Raw genomic sequence first — 13,730 nt, forward strand, 5'->3', positions numbered from 1 at the left:
ATAGTATAATCTCATCGGTGGTTGTTTAATTATATCTGTTCAAAATACAACTATTGAAACTTCTTGTCTGTTGTTCATAGTACTGGCATATGTCTGAACTCAGGAGACAAATCAAGTTTCATGTAAATATTAGGCTCTTCTGTCTCCTAAGTAAACAGCTGTAGTGGGTTGACCCTGTCCAGCAGCTAAGCATCCACACAACCACTCACTCACCACCCCCAGTGGCATGGGGGAAGGAATAGGAGAAAGAAGAGTTACAAACTCATTGGTTGAGGCAAAAACAGTTTTGTAACTGAAGAGAAAAGGTTAAGAGAAAAAAAACCTAGCGAAAAAACAAGTGATGCAAAATCAATCATTCCCCCCTTTCCCCAAAGAGGCCAATGCCCAGGCAGTCTCTGAGCAAAGACCAAGCTCCCAGTCTATACTGCTTAGACTGATAGCATGTTATGGGTTATCCTTTTAACCACCTCAGCTCAGATGTTCCAGCTGTGCCCCCTCCCAAACTCTTGCCAGGCCCCAGCCTGTTTGCTGGGGAGGCAGAGTAACAGAGAAGGCCTTGATGCTGTGCAAGCCCTGGTCAGCAGCAGCCAAACACCAATGCATTATCAGCGTTAATTTGATCACTATTCCAAAACACTACAGAGACCACTATGAAGAAAATTAACTGTATCCCAGTACAAAAAAGACATTTGTGCTCAAGGTTTTCCTGACCTGATGGCTTGACCTTCAGCTTTTGAAAGAAGATGAATCAGAAGCATATCTGAATTGTCCATTGTATAAACCACTGAGACTGAAAATTGCTCTCAGCTAATGCAAGTTATGTTGCGGAGAATAATGCAGAGTGAAAACTGTGCATTGTCCAGTGGTGAGAAAGCTGTTTCACAATTATAGTGAGAGCTCAAGGACAGATCTGGTTTCACTTCAGTAGAACTAGAAAAACAATTAAAAAAATGTAGGCTGCTAAGATTCTTGATTCCACATGGCAAAATTTAATAAATTAAGGGAAGCAGCTAGAGACATCAGGTACCTCTAAGAGTAGTGAGGAATAACTGTTTAGGAAGTTTGGAAAGTCTTCAAATCTAAGATATCAGACTTTGTTTGGTATCTGAGAAAAAAAACACTTCTAGGAAGGAACTCCTGAATGCATTTGAAGGAATAATCACACCATGAAAAAATATACAGAAAAACAAGAAGCCTTTGGGGAATAGTAAAAAGACTTTCTGTTTTTATCTAGAGACATGAAAAAGTTGCTAAGAGCCAAGTTAAACTCATACTGATAAAGAATGTTAAAACAAAGAACAATTTGTTCTTCATCGGTATGAATTTGAAGAAGAAAAAAAAGGTGTGATATCCACGAGGTACATTAAAAAGTATTTTTAAAAGTCCACAATAAAATAAGATGGAAAATTCTTCATAATTCTTAATTTTTCTGTAAGTTGATGTTAACAGTGCAAAAGTCATATGGACGGTGCAAAAAGACACAGAAATAATTTTCTGTTCAATTAAGGCAAAAGAAAAAAGCCAGGGCAATGCAAAGGAAAAGGAAAAGGAAAAGGAAAAGGAAAAGGAAAAGGAAAAGGAAAAGGAGAAGGAAAAGGAAAAGGAAAAGGAAAAGGAAAAGGAAAAGGAAAAGGAAAAGGAAAAGGAAAAGAAAAGGAAAAGGAAAGGAAAATTTCAAACTCTTTAATATGAGGTCAAATGACTCTATCCAGAACTTGAGGGGAGGGACTTTTTTTAAAGAGGGTATATTTTCAAAAATTAAGTTTTAAAATTTCAACTTTTAAAAACATTAAAAAGTAAAATAAATTGATTAATGAATAGTTTTTCTGAGGTTAGTAAGATTACTAGATCAATATAATGGAGCTAGCCAAGTGATGCGAGGCAAACATTTCCTCTAGGATGATATTCAAAATAAGAAGGGAAAGAAATTGCTTGAGAACTTATCTGAGGTTAATTAACAAGAAGGAGTGTTGACAATGTTGGAGGAAAGCTTATTTGGAAGTTCTCATGGATCACTCTTAGGACCCACATTGCATTAATATTAGCAACATTTTCACACACAAAAAAAATAGCAGTATACCAATGCTATCTGATGATGCTTGTGTTGGAAAGTGTAAATAGTGAAGAGGGATTGCAGTATCATACTGAAATACACTCTGTCCTTGAAAGCTACACTGCTGTAAGTTCGATAATATTTAGTATCATTAGGAAACTAATGAAGGAACGAAGGCAAATCAGCTGATGTGGCATGGGAGCATAGGGAATGATGTGTGCTCACCTGAACACACAACCGCAGCTAACCACGAGTTAAGCTGCAGCTGTGCCAAAGCCATGAAAAGGAAATGTTATCCATGGATCTAAAGGCAAGGATGCACTTGTACCCCTGAATACTAATGAGATCTCCCTGGGAATAACTTGTACCAGAGTATCTTCCATCATCAAGGCTTTTTTTATGGAGTATGGGGTGCACATAGGATGAACTGAGTGGCCAGGAGACAAGAGAAGCCCTCAAAGACAGCAGGTATACAATCTAAGAGCAAAAAACCTGGGAAGTGCTCGATCCAGTAACTGTCTCAGAAAGAAAAGAGCTTTCTAAGTTAAAAGATCAATCTGGTCTTGCAAGGAAAAAATATTCCCACCAAGGCTATTAGATTCTGATTCAGAAAGTCTCTGCTGATGAGAGACTGATTCTGTGTCATTCTAAATGAGAATATGTTGCTATGCCAGAGAGCATTGATACAGAATTTTTGTTTTCTTGGTAACTCCAAAGACCAAAAAGAACTCCAAAGACAAAAGAACTTACAGAGAGAAAAATAGGACTAGCAAAGGCTGAGATAGACTTCTAAGCTAAAAAAAAGATGCAAAATTAATGTGGTTTCTTTTTCTCTTGTTCTGCATACCAGTGCTGTCTAAGTGATGAACCAGTGCCATAGAAACTTTCATTATCCTAAGAACATAGGTTAGAAATCCTAGTTATAATTCTTAAATGAATGAACTGTTGCCTGCAAAACAGAGATTGACTTTTTCTTGAATATGCACCCTTTTTTTCTATAAATGTTTTTATATATTTTCAGTTCAAGGTTAATGAAAGTGTGGCTCTTCATCACTGCAGCTCACTTAGGAAGTTTTCTCCATAAGCACAGCCTCTTTGTCACAAAAGTATGAAATCTTCACATTTAAAATCTGGTTCTGTGAGAACAACCTTCCTTGCCTAACAAGTAAATAAGCAAAAGCAGACATTAGAAATTTAATGGAACTATATTTTTATGAATGCTTTTTCTCAGTCCATGACAGGATTTTGATTAGGTTTTTTTCCTTCGCTTTTCTGTAATCATCCGTACTGCTATTGCTGGTCTTTACTTTTTTCATCACAAATGTCTGGAATATTTTATCCAGGCAAACATGCGTATTCATGTATGAATGAGCTTATTTGCATGTGAATCAACATATATATCCACAAACAAGTTTGGGTTTTTCTTCTGCTGAAAGTGCTTGCCCAGCTGATCTCTATATGCATATGGCAGAAAACTGAATGCAAAAATAAAATTGAATGTAAAATCTGTTGGACAGACAATAAATCTGGCCTATATACTTCTTTCCTTTCTAGCAGGCAAAACTCCAGCTTTCCTTTTTTCTTTAAAATAAAACAGCAGGAGACCACATATACGGTCAGATTCTTTCCCCTTCCCTTTCACCCCCCTCCCACTACAGGAATGAATTCTGCAAGTACTCAATGCACAGAATTCCAGGTAAAGCCATTAAAAACTGCAGGTGCTCAACACTTTTTACAGGCTGACCTTTTAAGGAATCACTCACAAAAATGTCCATGCCTTTCTCCAAGTGCTCACAAAGTTCACCTCACCCACCTGTCATTGTCACTGGGCCAATGTACCCTACAAATGCTACTTCTCCTCTTCTGCTAGCCAGGGTTTGGCTTTAAGCCTCTCCTAAAATGAGTCTGTCTTTCTTCTTTCTACTCTTGAGAGACTAAGAGAACAAACAATTCATTTTCATGAACATTGTCAAAATAACTCTTTGTGATGAATTCTGCATTTTCCATCTCTCTATTAAGTAATAACCATTTTTTAGGTATAATTTGATTCTCATCATTAAGATTAAAAATTGATGTTAAAGCTTTCCATGATAGAAATGATTTTTAAAAGCTCTTTCTTTTGTTAACTTCTAACAATATGCATTATTTCAGGCCCATACATTTTAATTATAACTCAGTATAATATATGTAGTGTTTTTAATTTATTTGTGTTTACAAATATATGAATAGCCATACTAACAGTTTACAATGCTAACTGTTCCAGTGTTTCATCTTTGAACCTGGACAGTGGCCAAAGACTAGATAAGAATTTAAAAGTAGATAAGACATGGAATGAATAACAGTTGCATTTATTTAGTCCATTTCCAACACCATTTCTGATTGCTTCAGTGTCTTGCATTACAGGTTGAAAATAGGGAGGTAAAATTAAGGGTAAACAGCCACCAAAGAAGGAAGGAAGGAAGGCAGGCAGGCAGGCAGGAAGGAGGGAAGGAAGGAAGGAAGGAAGGAAGGAAGGAAGGAAGGAAGGAAGGAAGGAAGGAAGGAAGGAAGGAAGGAAGGAAGGAAGGAAGGAGGGAAGGAAGGAAGGAGGGAAGGAAGGAAGGAGGGAAGGAAGGAAGGAAGGAAGGAAGGAAGGAAGGAAGGAAGGAAGGAAGGAAGGAAGGAAGGAAGGAAGGAAGGAAGGAAGGAAGGAAGGAAGGAAGGAAGGAAGGAAGGAAGGAAGGAAGGAAGGAAGGAAGGAAGGAAGGAAGGAAGGAAGGAAGGAAGGAAGGAAGGAAGGAAGGAAGGAAGGAAGGCAAATTTCTAAAACATTCAACAATAATAGGTACTAAAAATATACATGTAATGCAATAATTTTTGAACCAAAGGAAACACTGTCATTTCTTTGAAATAGTTTGATGCATTTTTTAACTATGCCTAATTTAAAACATTTCAAGCCCAAGTAATAAAAATATCATACACAGAATTTGTTTACTATATTCCTGAGTTCTGCTTGGAAGCTGGAGAAAAGGCAGTCCTCCCTCTTTCCACATCATACCAGGAATCTTTGGATGAAATACAAAAGGAAATATAAAACTCTAACTTAATGATATTTAACTTGGAAGAGTTTTCTTCTTTGCCAATGGTTTTCATATGATTTCATACCAATTACTATTTAAAAGAAATATGATGTCCAACTTCTCTACCATTTGTTCATCCCCTTGTCACTCTAGGGAAAAATCACAGAGCCACCCAGTAACCTGGTACAAATGGCAAACCTTTCTCCCTGCTGCCTAGTACTCGGAGGTCAGTAGTGATGGAGGGTGGGATTAAGGTGAATTTATCCAGTGTTCAGTCAACTCAGCAGGACCAATTCCCATTTACCTAGAGACCCTTTATAATGTTGTGTAGGGTAAGAGGCTTTAAATTACATACATTTGCAACCACTTTAGGGTCTTTTGTATAAATGAGAATCATTTGATCTGAGCCTCTCCAGTAGCTACAATGGGGCATTGGATCAGGCAAATATGCCTATTATTAACCAAAAGTATTAAAGGTCCTCCTCTTATGAGCATTACAATTCCACAACATGAATCATGATCTTCTTCCTAAGAAAGAATGAAAAAGAAGTGTGTGTGCTGTCCCATATGCACATTGTTCATATCTGATTTTACAGCAGCAATTTCTCAAGACTTCCATGAATGGGCAGGACGGCACACATATCCTGTTCCCTTACATGGCTGACTAGCAGACTGTAACTGGTTTATTGCTTACTCACTCACAGTCACTTTTTAGCAGAGAAAAAATCCTTTTCATTTTTTGCAATCCCAGTGAAAAACTAAATGTGTAACAACATGATGTATTTGGCCTGCTCCCGTTAAAGTTAAATACAGCCTTTTCAATTTACACTTCCGACAGAAGATATGTGACAAATGACATAGTAATTTTCTTATTCCTTCATGTTCATAAAACATTGATAATATGATTTTTACCTTCCCTTTGTTCTCAATTAAATGAAATGTTCCAATACAATTAATGTGTTCTTGCAATTTAGTTTTTCTTTAGAGGTTTCTCTTGCCTCTGATTAACAGCATTTTCTATCCAATCTGAGAACCCCCAACTGCTATTCAGAATGTTTCATTATGCCTGGCAGCTATCAATACAATTGTGAACCAATATCATTTTAATTGTTTCACTAATAACTTGTTTTAAATGATTCAACAGTCATCAGGAAAGATAAGTGCTCTTGTACCCTGCAGGCTTGTAGGGATGATGGTATGAGGCAATGTAACAGAGTGCTGTATCAGAATAATGAAACCGTATGCACAAGATAATGACAAAGCACTTGCATTGCCGTAAAGATAAATGAAAACAGTAGATCTTCTTTTCATTGTAATATAACATCCATTTCTATCTCCCATCTCAATCATTAGACTTTCCAAACAGATTACTACACAAATACACATATGCAACATGTCCCACAATAATAACTGCACGCTCCCATCTACCCAGGCAGATGGTGAATGATGGCGTTAACGAGCTTTACAAATGCTCTTGTTAATTAACAAAAATTGTTACTTTCTCATTTGAGGGGGGCTTATAAATTAGACTTAATTACACTAGATAATTGCAACTGCCAGCTACTGTGCAACTCGCTCATGTTCTGTTCTTTCAATGGCAAATCAACAATTGCAACCCTTGCCTATTTGTGTAGATGAATTTAATAAGCAAACGGCCCTTTTATGTTAATGGTTTACTGGCATTCATGGGTTTGGCAGGAGAAATGTGCTGGGGGAGGGTTTGCTAATGGCAGCACATAATCATATTAATTAAAATATAACTGCCATTTAAAGATTTGTAGTGTAGAATTAGAGCATGTTGGGAACTGAGAAAATCAAGCTAGAGTGCATATTAGCACCATTACTCTGTGCTCTCTGCACAGCAGTCAGCAACCTCATGTGTCATAAATGTAATTTATGAGTGCTGTTTTCTTTGAAATATGTGTTTTTAGTTCACTCATTAGAATGTAAAAATTTGCAATGTCTGCTTCAGAAGGTTCAAAATAAATTTGCTTAGAGCTGAGACCCATGATCTGGTTTTAACAAATCCCTCAACAATGAATTTTTTTATTACTTGTATAATTTCTTATTGTAAAACCAAGCATTCTGTTCTTTGAAGGTGGATTCTACATTTTTTTGCAAATGTAAGTCACACTATCACTACAAATTCTATATTTTTATGCATTTTATATTTCAGTATCATTTTTATGGGGCCTTTAATAAATACAGTCCCTTTTTTTTGTTTGGATTTGGAAAAATTAGAAAAAAAAATTACCACTTTATATTTGGTCATGTAGAAACGCAGTGTCAAAAAAGGTTTTGAAAGCTTTGAGGGTTTTCTGCTTTCCTGGATTCCCTTATCAATTTACAGGCACATTTTTATCTAAATCAATTCCACTTATGCAGCTTCCTCAAAAATGCTGAGATGTATTTTCTGTGCAGTGCAGTTACTTATTTTCTGGCATCCCTGGGAATGCAACTTCCCACAAAGTCCCTTTGAGAGAAAACGATCCCTGGAATTAGAGGTATGTGAGTGACAGGAGGCAAGAAATTGGAATCAAAGTAATTCTCTAATTTCTAGCAGTACAGAGGTAGCATGGCATATTATTTATGCATATATATGTGTATTCATACGTATTACAGAGTGTTATACAAATGTTTTGTGTGTGTCAAACATCTGTATAACAGTATCTTCAGCAATACATCACAGTTCAAAAGTCATTAATGTATTGTGTCATCAGGGATTATCACATTGTCTTTCCAAACTGCAGAAATCAAAAACAGCTGAAATCCCAAATATGACATGATTTTGTAATTTGTTTTCATATTTGTTTGCTTGTTTTATTTTTCTTTATAATGCAGATCTGAAAAGTGCACCGAAGAGGAAATCCTAGTCCCTCTTGAGCCAAAGACAAAATCCCATCACCTTGTGAAGGGTGCCTTAACTCTTAAGTTTAGGAAATTCTCAGCAAAATTGAAGTGTTATGGTACCCACAGGATTTTCGGCCTTACAGGCTGACAGCACAGAATTGGAAGTGGCACTTCTGTCTCTTATTATTCCAAAAAGAATTGTCACTGGGGAATATTTCAGCATCTAGCAATCAGGGACTTCTGATTCTTCAGCTGTTATGAGAGATATTGCTGTCTTTTCACAGATGACATTAGGTGGAATAATTTCATTTTCAGCCCCCCCCACTCTCAAATATGCGCCCTAATATCTGTACCTTATGTGATGTAATTGACATGACTGTAATGGTTGTTTATAAGACTGGCTCTAGATCTGACAATATATTCCAATGTTTTGATATTATCACTGCATATTATCATACAGGCATGATGGACAATCACTGACAGATATTTGAGCAATTACAGCATATTTTATTGACAATTCCACACTGTGAGTATACATTAATTATAGTAGAGACTATATCATACCAGCAACAACGATGCTACTCAGGGCACAGCTGAAATAAAATCTTTATAAGCTAATGTACTAAAGTGGAATAGTTATGAGTAAAACTGGAGGTCTGCATTTCTTTGTTCTAAGTTAGTCTGTGGTGATGAGCTTAAAAAAGATGGCAATTTTTATCAAGACTGCTGCAAATTTCTCTATAAACCAAGGTGTGTTCTACACTGCCTAGTCATCAACAGGGCTCTTGCAAATGATCTTTGCATTATAAGCAAATGAATCTCCATCATTACACTGATTGCTTCAGAAGTTATCTGCTGAAAAGTGGAAAGTCTGGGACTGGATGTGATGCCTCGATAATAAGTATGTCCCAAACCACATCCACTCTACATGGAAAGCATGGATTTGGCTTTTAGCTGACCAGGACTTCATTTTTTTCTCTGTGACTGTAATGATCTCCACAGTTTTAGGACTGATGATTTCTATTCCACATGACTCCTTGATAACAAAGAGCCTGATTCAATGTCCAGTGAATAAAATACAGGTGAGAGGAATCACAGAAAATCAGAAAAAGCTTTGAATAGATGACAAGATTGTTCTTAGAATTTCAACAAAGAATTTCCCACTATAAGAATTGCAGATAAGCCACCTCACTTTTATTTTATTCTTATATGCTCTTTTGCCAAAAATAATAACTAGCTGAATTGAGTTTATGTGCAGAAGGTCTTCACTGAGGAGTGTCCTTAAAGCATTGCAGGGGAGAAAATTGTATAACCTGGAGGGAAAAAAGCACATCCTGATGCACTCAAATGCACATGGGCTGCCTAGTCATAGTGCCCCTGTAGATGGGTGAGTGATCAGCAGAAGAGGCCCCTGAAGAGCTGGGGCTGAGGAACAGGCAGTCAGGGAGAAGGGCAATAGGCTGCAAAGCAGCAGATTCTCAGGAGCTCAAGGAAGAGCTCTGTGAGACAGGGAGCAGGGCCTGGAATCCCTGAGGTAGGCAGGGGAAGCAGACTGAGCTGGCAGATCCACCCACCATACAAGCACTCTGTGGCAGTAATCCCCATCATGGTGATCCCTGGTAGATTTGAAATCCTGCTCTTCGACACTGGAATTTGCACACCATCCATAACCCTTGGCCAAGATCCCTGAACCTTGTACTACATCATGATGGAGAGTCTTTTTTTCTTTGCCGTGCTCAGAGCAGTCTTTTCCCAGCTCTCAAGGATGTGCTTCACCAAGGGCCAGTGGTCCTTATAGACCTTGGCCTCTGTGTTCAGCCTGCACCCGTATTTCCCAATCCTTTGCTGTTATCTCATATGTTAACAGCAGCAGACACCTGGTACCAAACTCTGGGTCACACAGCATGTTATCATAAACAGCTGATAACAAGCCTAATAGGCCAGGAGTAGGGTGTTCCATAGTTAGCACAAGGTAAATTCAGCACAAGGTCTGTGGTCTGTTACTGGAAAAAATAGCATAGCTTTTACTTTTACAGGAAGAGAAAATTATGGAATATTTTCTTGGGTGGATTTTTTTTGTTGTTGCTTTTTTTTTCCTCCCCAAAAATTAACAAAGACACCATCCAGCTGGAAAATTTACTCATTCTGGAAAAATACAAAACTCCTGGAGGCTGAACACTCTTTAACTGATGAGTTGTACAACACTGGAATCCTGTAATTCAAGACAAGAGAGGCAGTTGTGCTTTCTTTCCATGTGGTTTGTGTCAGTTTTCATACTACTGAGGCACAAAATTATTTGGTCAGCTTGGTTAATTTTTCTCGCCTAAACATCAGTGAAATCTGATTACATAAAGATGTGTCACTGCATGCCTTCATCAAGCTAAATGCCAGGCTAGTGACATGGGAAGATGGACTGTAAAAGGCCAGCATTCCCCAATGGTGTCATTTTCTTCTACAATGAGTGTTATCAGAAATAGGGAGGTGCGGATTTTCAGAAGAGAAGACATAAATCCATTATCATGGCATTCATTCTAAGTAAAAACAGCCTTCTTCTTCTGTTACCATTTTTTTTCCCTCGCTAGACAGACAGCACAGCTGGTTGCATAAACTCGCTGCTTCCTGCAACTCTGCTAGTCAGTACCATGTACCTACCTCTCCAGCCTGGGTATTGAAACAATAGCAGCCAGAGCCACATCCTGCAGAGAAACAAGCCATCCAGAGAGCTCCTCTTTATGACTTCAGATCAGTGCCCATGGATAAGCAGACAGATTCTTCCTCACAGCAGTGAGATTCCACCTGAGTGTGAGAGGCAACTCATCAAACCATAGAATCAAAGACCAGCTAAGGCTGGAAGGGATCTTGAGAGATTATCTAGTCCCTGTACAGTCATGTCCTGAAAACCTCCAGTATGGAGATCTACCATATACTTGGGGAAGTTATTCCAATGAATGATCTTTTTCACTTTAAAATACTTATTTTTTATGATGAGATAAAACCTCTCCCTGTGCAATTTGTCTTCATGTGACTTCTTGTGAAGAGACTCTGTCCTCTTCATCTGTCCTTTAAGTCCATCAGAATGTTGTGATGAGGTATGTCCTGAGTTTTCTCTTCTCCAGGGTGCAAAGACCTATTCCTTCAGTCTTTTTTCTTTCATCATTGTGGCCCTCCTTTGGACACTTTCTTTGTCTTCATCTTTCTTGAGTTGTGGATACCTGATAAGTGGTGAGGAGAGTGGAATGATCATGTTTCTATCTCTCCCAGTAATACCTCTGTGGATGCAGCCTAGGGTCTGATTCTCCTTTGTTGCTGCAATGCTGCACCACTGGATTATATTCAGTTTGTTGTTGTCCACCAGGACTCCCAGGTCACTTTCAGCAGGGTGGATCTCCAGCTGTACTGGGATTTTTGGGTCTTCTATTCCAGGTGCAGGACTTGGCACTTATCTTTGTTAAACTTCATGCTGGTTTTGCTTGCCCTTCCTTCCAGCCCATCCAGGTCTATCTGTAAGAGGGTTCTCCCCTGTTATGTGTTCAATTTATCAGCCAGTTTGGTGCTGTCAGCAAGCCTGATAATATTTAAATGCCATCATCTGGGTCGTCTATGAAGATATGAACTGAATACTCCAATGTTAATCCCTGGAGCACCCTACTACTTGTGACAGTCTGTCAGCCTGAATGAAAACCATTGAATACTACTCCCTAAGTGCAACCTGCTTGATGATTTTCTACCCATCCTTTGGACCACTCATCCAAACTGTATCTTACCAGTTTGTCCAGGAGAAAGCTATGGCAGTGCTGAAGACTAGGCAAAAAACATCCACTGCTCTCTCCATGTCTACAGAAGCTGCTATTTTGTTGTAAAAAGTGATTGGGCTAGTTTAAATTATTTGCTCTTGATAAATCTGAATTTATTATACTTTATCTGATCTCTCTAAGGTAATCCTTTGCACCAACTTGCAGAAAAACCTCAGGTAACAACCACCACTACCTTCCATTACAGTTGGAACATAATCTAGAATAGGCTTTTAACTGGTCAGTTTTGACTTCCTTTCCTAATTCTCTAATAAAATGCTAAGAGAATCAGACTTTTTTTTTTTTTTTCCAAGCCAGTGATTAATGGAGAATAACTTCAGGTTTGCAGGCATAGTTTTTCCTTGCTACATGTTTCTTATTTGGAGAGGTGGATTCTGACTTCCAGTAATGCAAAGCCTTTAGCATTTTACTGTCCAATAACAATTGTAAAAAGCTTCCACTAAAGAAACCAAAACCCAATTATCTACTGCATGAATCAACAGCAAAAATAACACAGAAATCTTTTAATCAACAGATATCCAGACAGAAAAGGTTTCCTAGACAACCTTATGATGATTTTGGTAGTTATACTGGCAACATTCCTAAAGATCATCTTGGAATAATCAAATGTCGGCAAGACAGCAAGAACAACACCTAACATAATTTCCCTAAATCCCTCCTCAGCTATAGGTCTTGTGCAGATGATTTCCAGACAAGCATATGTAACTGGACCCACCCTGGGTTTCATGGTGGACAAAGAAAACAATAAATATGAATATGAATAAATAGCAATACATATATTAAGGTTAAGCTGTTGTTTCTTTCAGTCAAAAGAAAAGGAAATCCACAAACAAGAAAATAGATTGCTAGCAAATACTTCTGCTAAGTGGCTAATTAATACCATTAGCCTGAAAAGCATTCTCAGTGTAAGAGAGAATTCATGGGGATGGAAGGATTATCACACAAAAAATGTTTAATTTGATGTAACTGTATAAATATATGTAATGCCTTACAGTCACTTTTTCTGCAGGCCAAAAAATTTTCTTCTGCCCTGCATTTATGAAATCTGAGAATTAAATCTGGAGCAAAGGTTTCTTGTAGCTGCAAGTTTTTTCCAGATAGCTGTGTAAATATTTATGCTATGGTTATTGCAGGTAAAAGCCTTCCTCTTATATGAGATTTCCTTGAAGGTGAATGAAACTAACAATTTCGTGTAACTTTATTCTTAGTTAGATAGAAAAAAATCTTTGTTTTTCTTTAAAAAAATTGCTTTATGTTCCTTTTATCAAGAATAAAACATTACTATATTGACAAAAGTGAGCTTCTAGAAAACAAGACAGATGCAGTTACACATTATTAATGGCTTATAGACAGTTACTGTAATAATCAAGAAATTATGAAGCATACATAATGAATAAACAAATGCCAGTATTGAATATGCTTTCTACCCCTTTGTCCAGAACAGACTATTGTATATTTTTCTTCCTCCTTTTTTCACAAATTATGTTGTACCTGAATCTGGCAGAGGAATAACAGTGCTGGTTTTATCTGCAGACATCTTTGGTTGTGTTTCTCCCTCTTGCCTTTTGGTGCATCTCCAAGTTCTGTCAATATCAAATAGGTGAAGGTAGACAGTGGTGCAGCGGTTTCCTGTCACCTAGGTTATAGACTTTGTTCTTAAACGAGTATATCTCATTTTAGAGCCCTAATCATTACAAGAAATATCTGTAAGTATGGCATAGGTCAACTCTTTATTTGTATGGAGTGTATGGCTATGACACAGAGTTCAGCTGGTGATGATACTATGTACACAACTGTAATGACTTTGGGTTTGGACACCCCTCTCCACCATCCCCAGTCAGACAAATCTACTGACAAGTGATTTCCATTTTGGTCGCGCATTGCCCACCTCTCTCATAAGTTGGAAATTTAAATAAAGTTCTCACATAAATTAGTAAACTACTATACCTCCCAAGT

General features: G+C 37.7%; 1 long non-coding RNA gene across 1 annotated transcript in view; it reads right to left on the reverse strand.

The window, feature by feature from the left end:
* Positions 1–13,381, reverse strand: part of LOC148225512 (uncharacterized) — a 113,131-nt gene extending 99,750 nt beyond the window's left edge. The window contains exon 1 of the long non-coding RNA XR_015807805.1: positions 13,266–13,381. This is a non-coding gene — a long non-coding RNA (uncharacterized LOC148225512). The remainder of the gene's footprint in view (positions 1–13,265) is intronic.
* Between the last annotated feature and the right edge of the window lie 349 nt (positions 13,382–13,730).

The sequence above is a fragment of the Sturnus vulgaris genome, chromosome 1 (assembly GCF_052056855.1).
Source record: "Sturnus vulgaris isolate bStuVul1 chromosome 1, bStuVul1.hap1, whole genome shotgun sequence".
NCBI classification, from domain to species: domain Eukaryota; kingdom Metazoa; phylum Chordata; class Aves; order Passeriformes; family Sturnidae; genus Sturnus; species Sturnus vulgaris.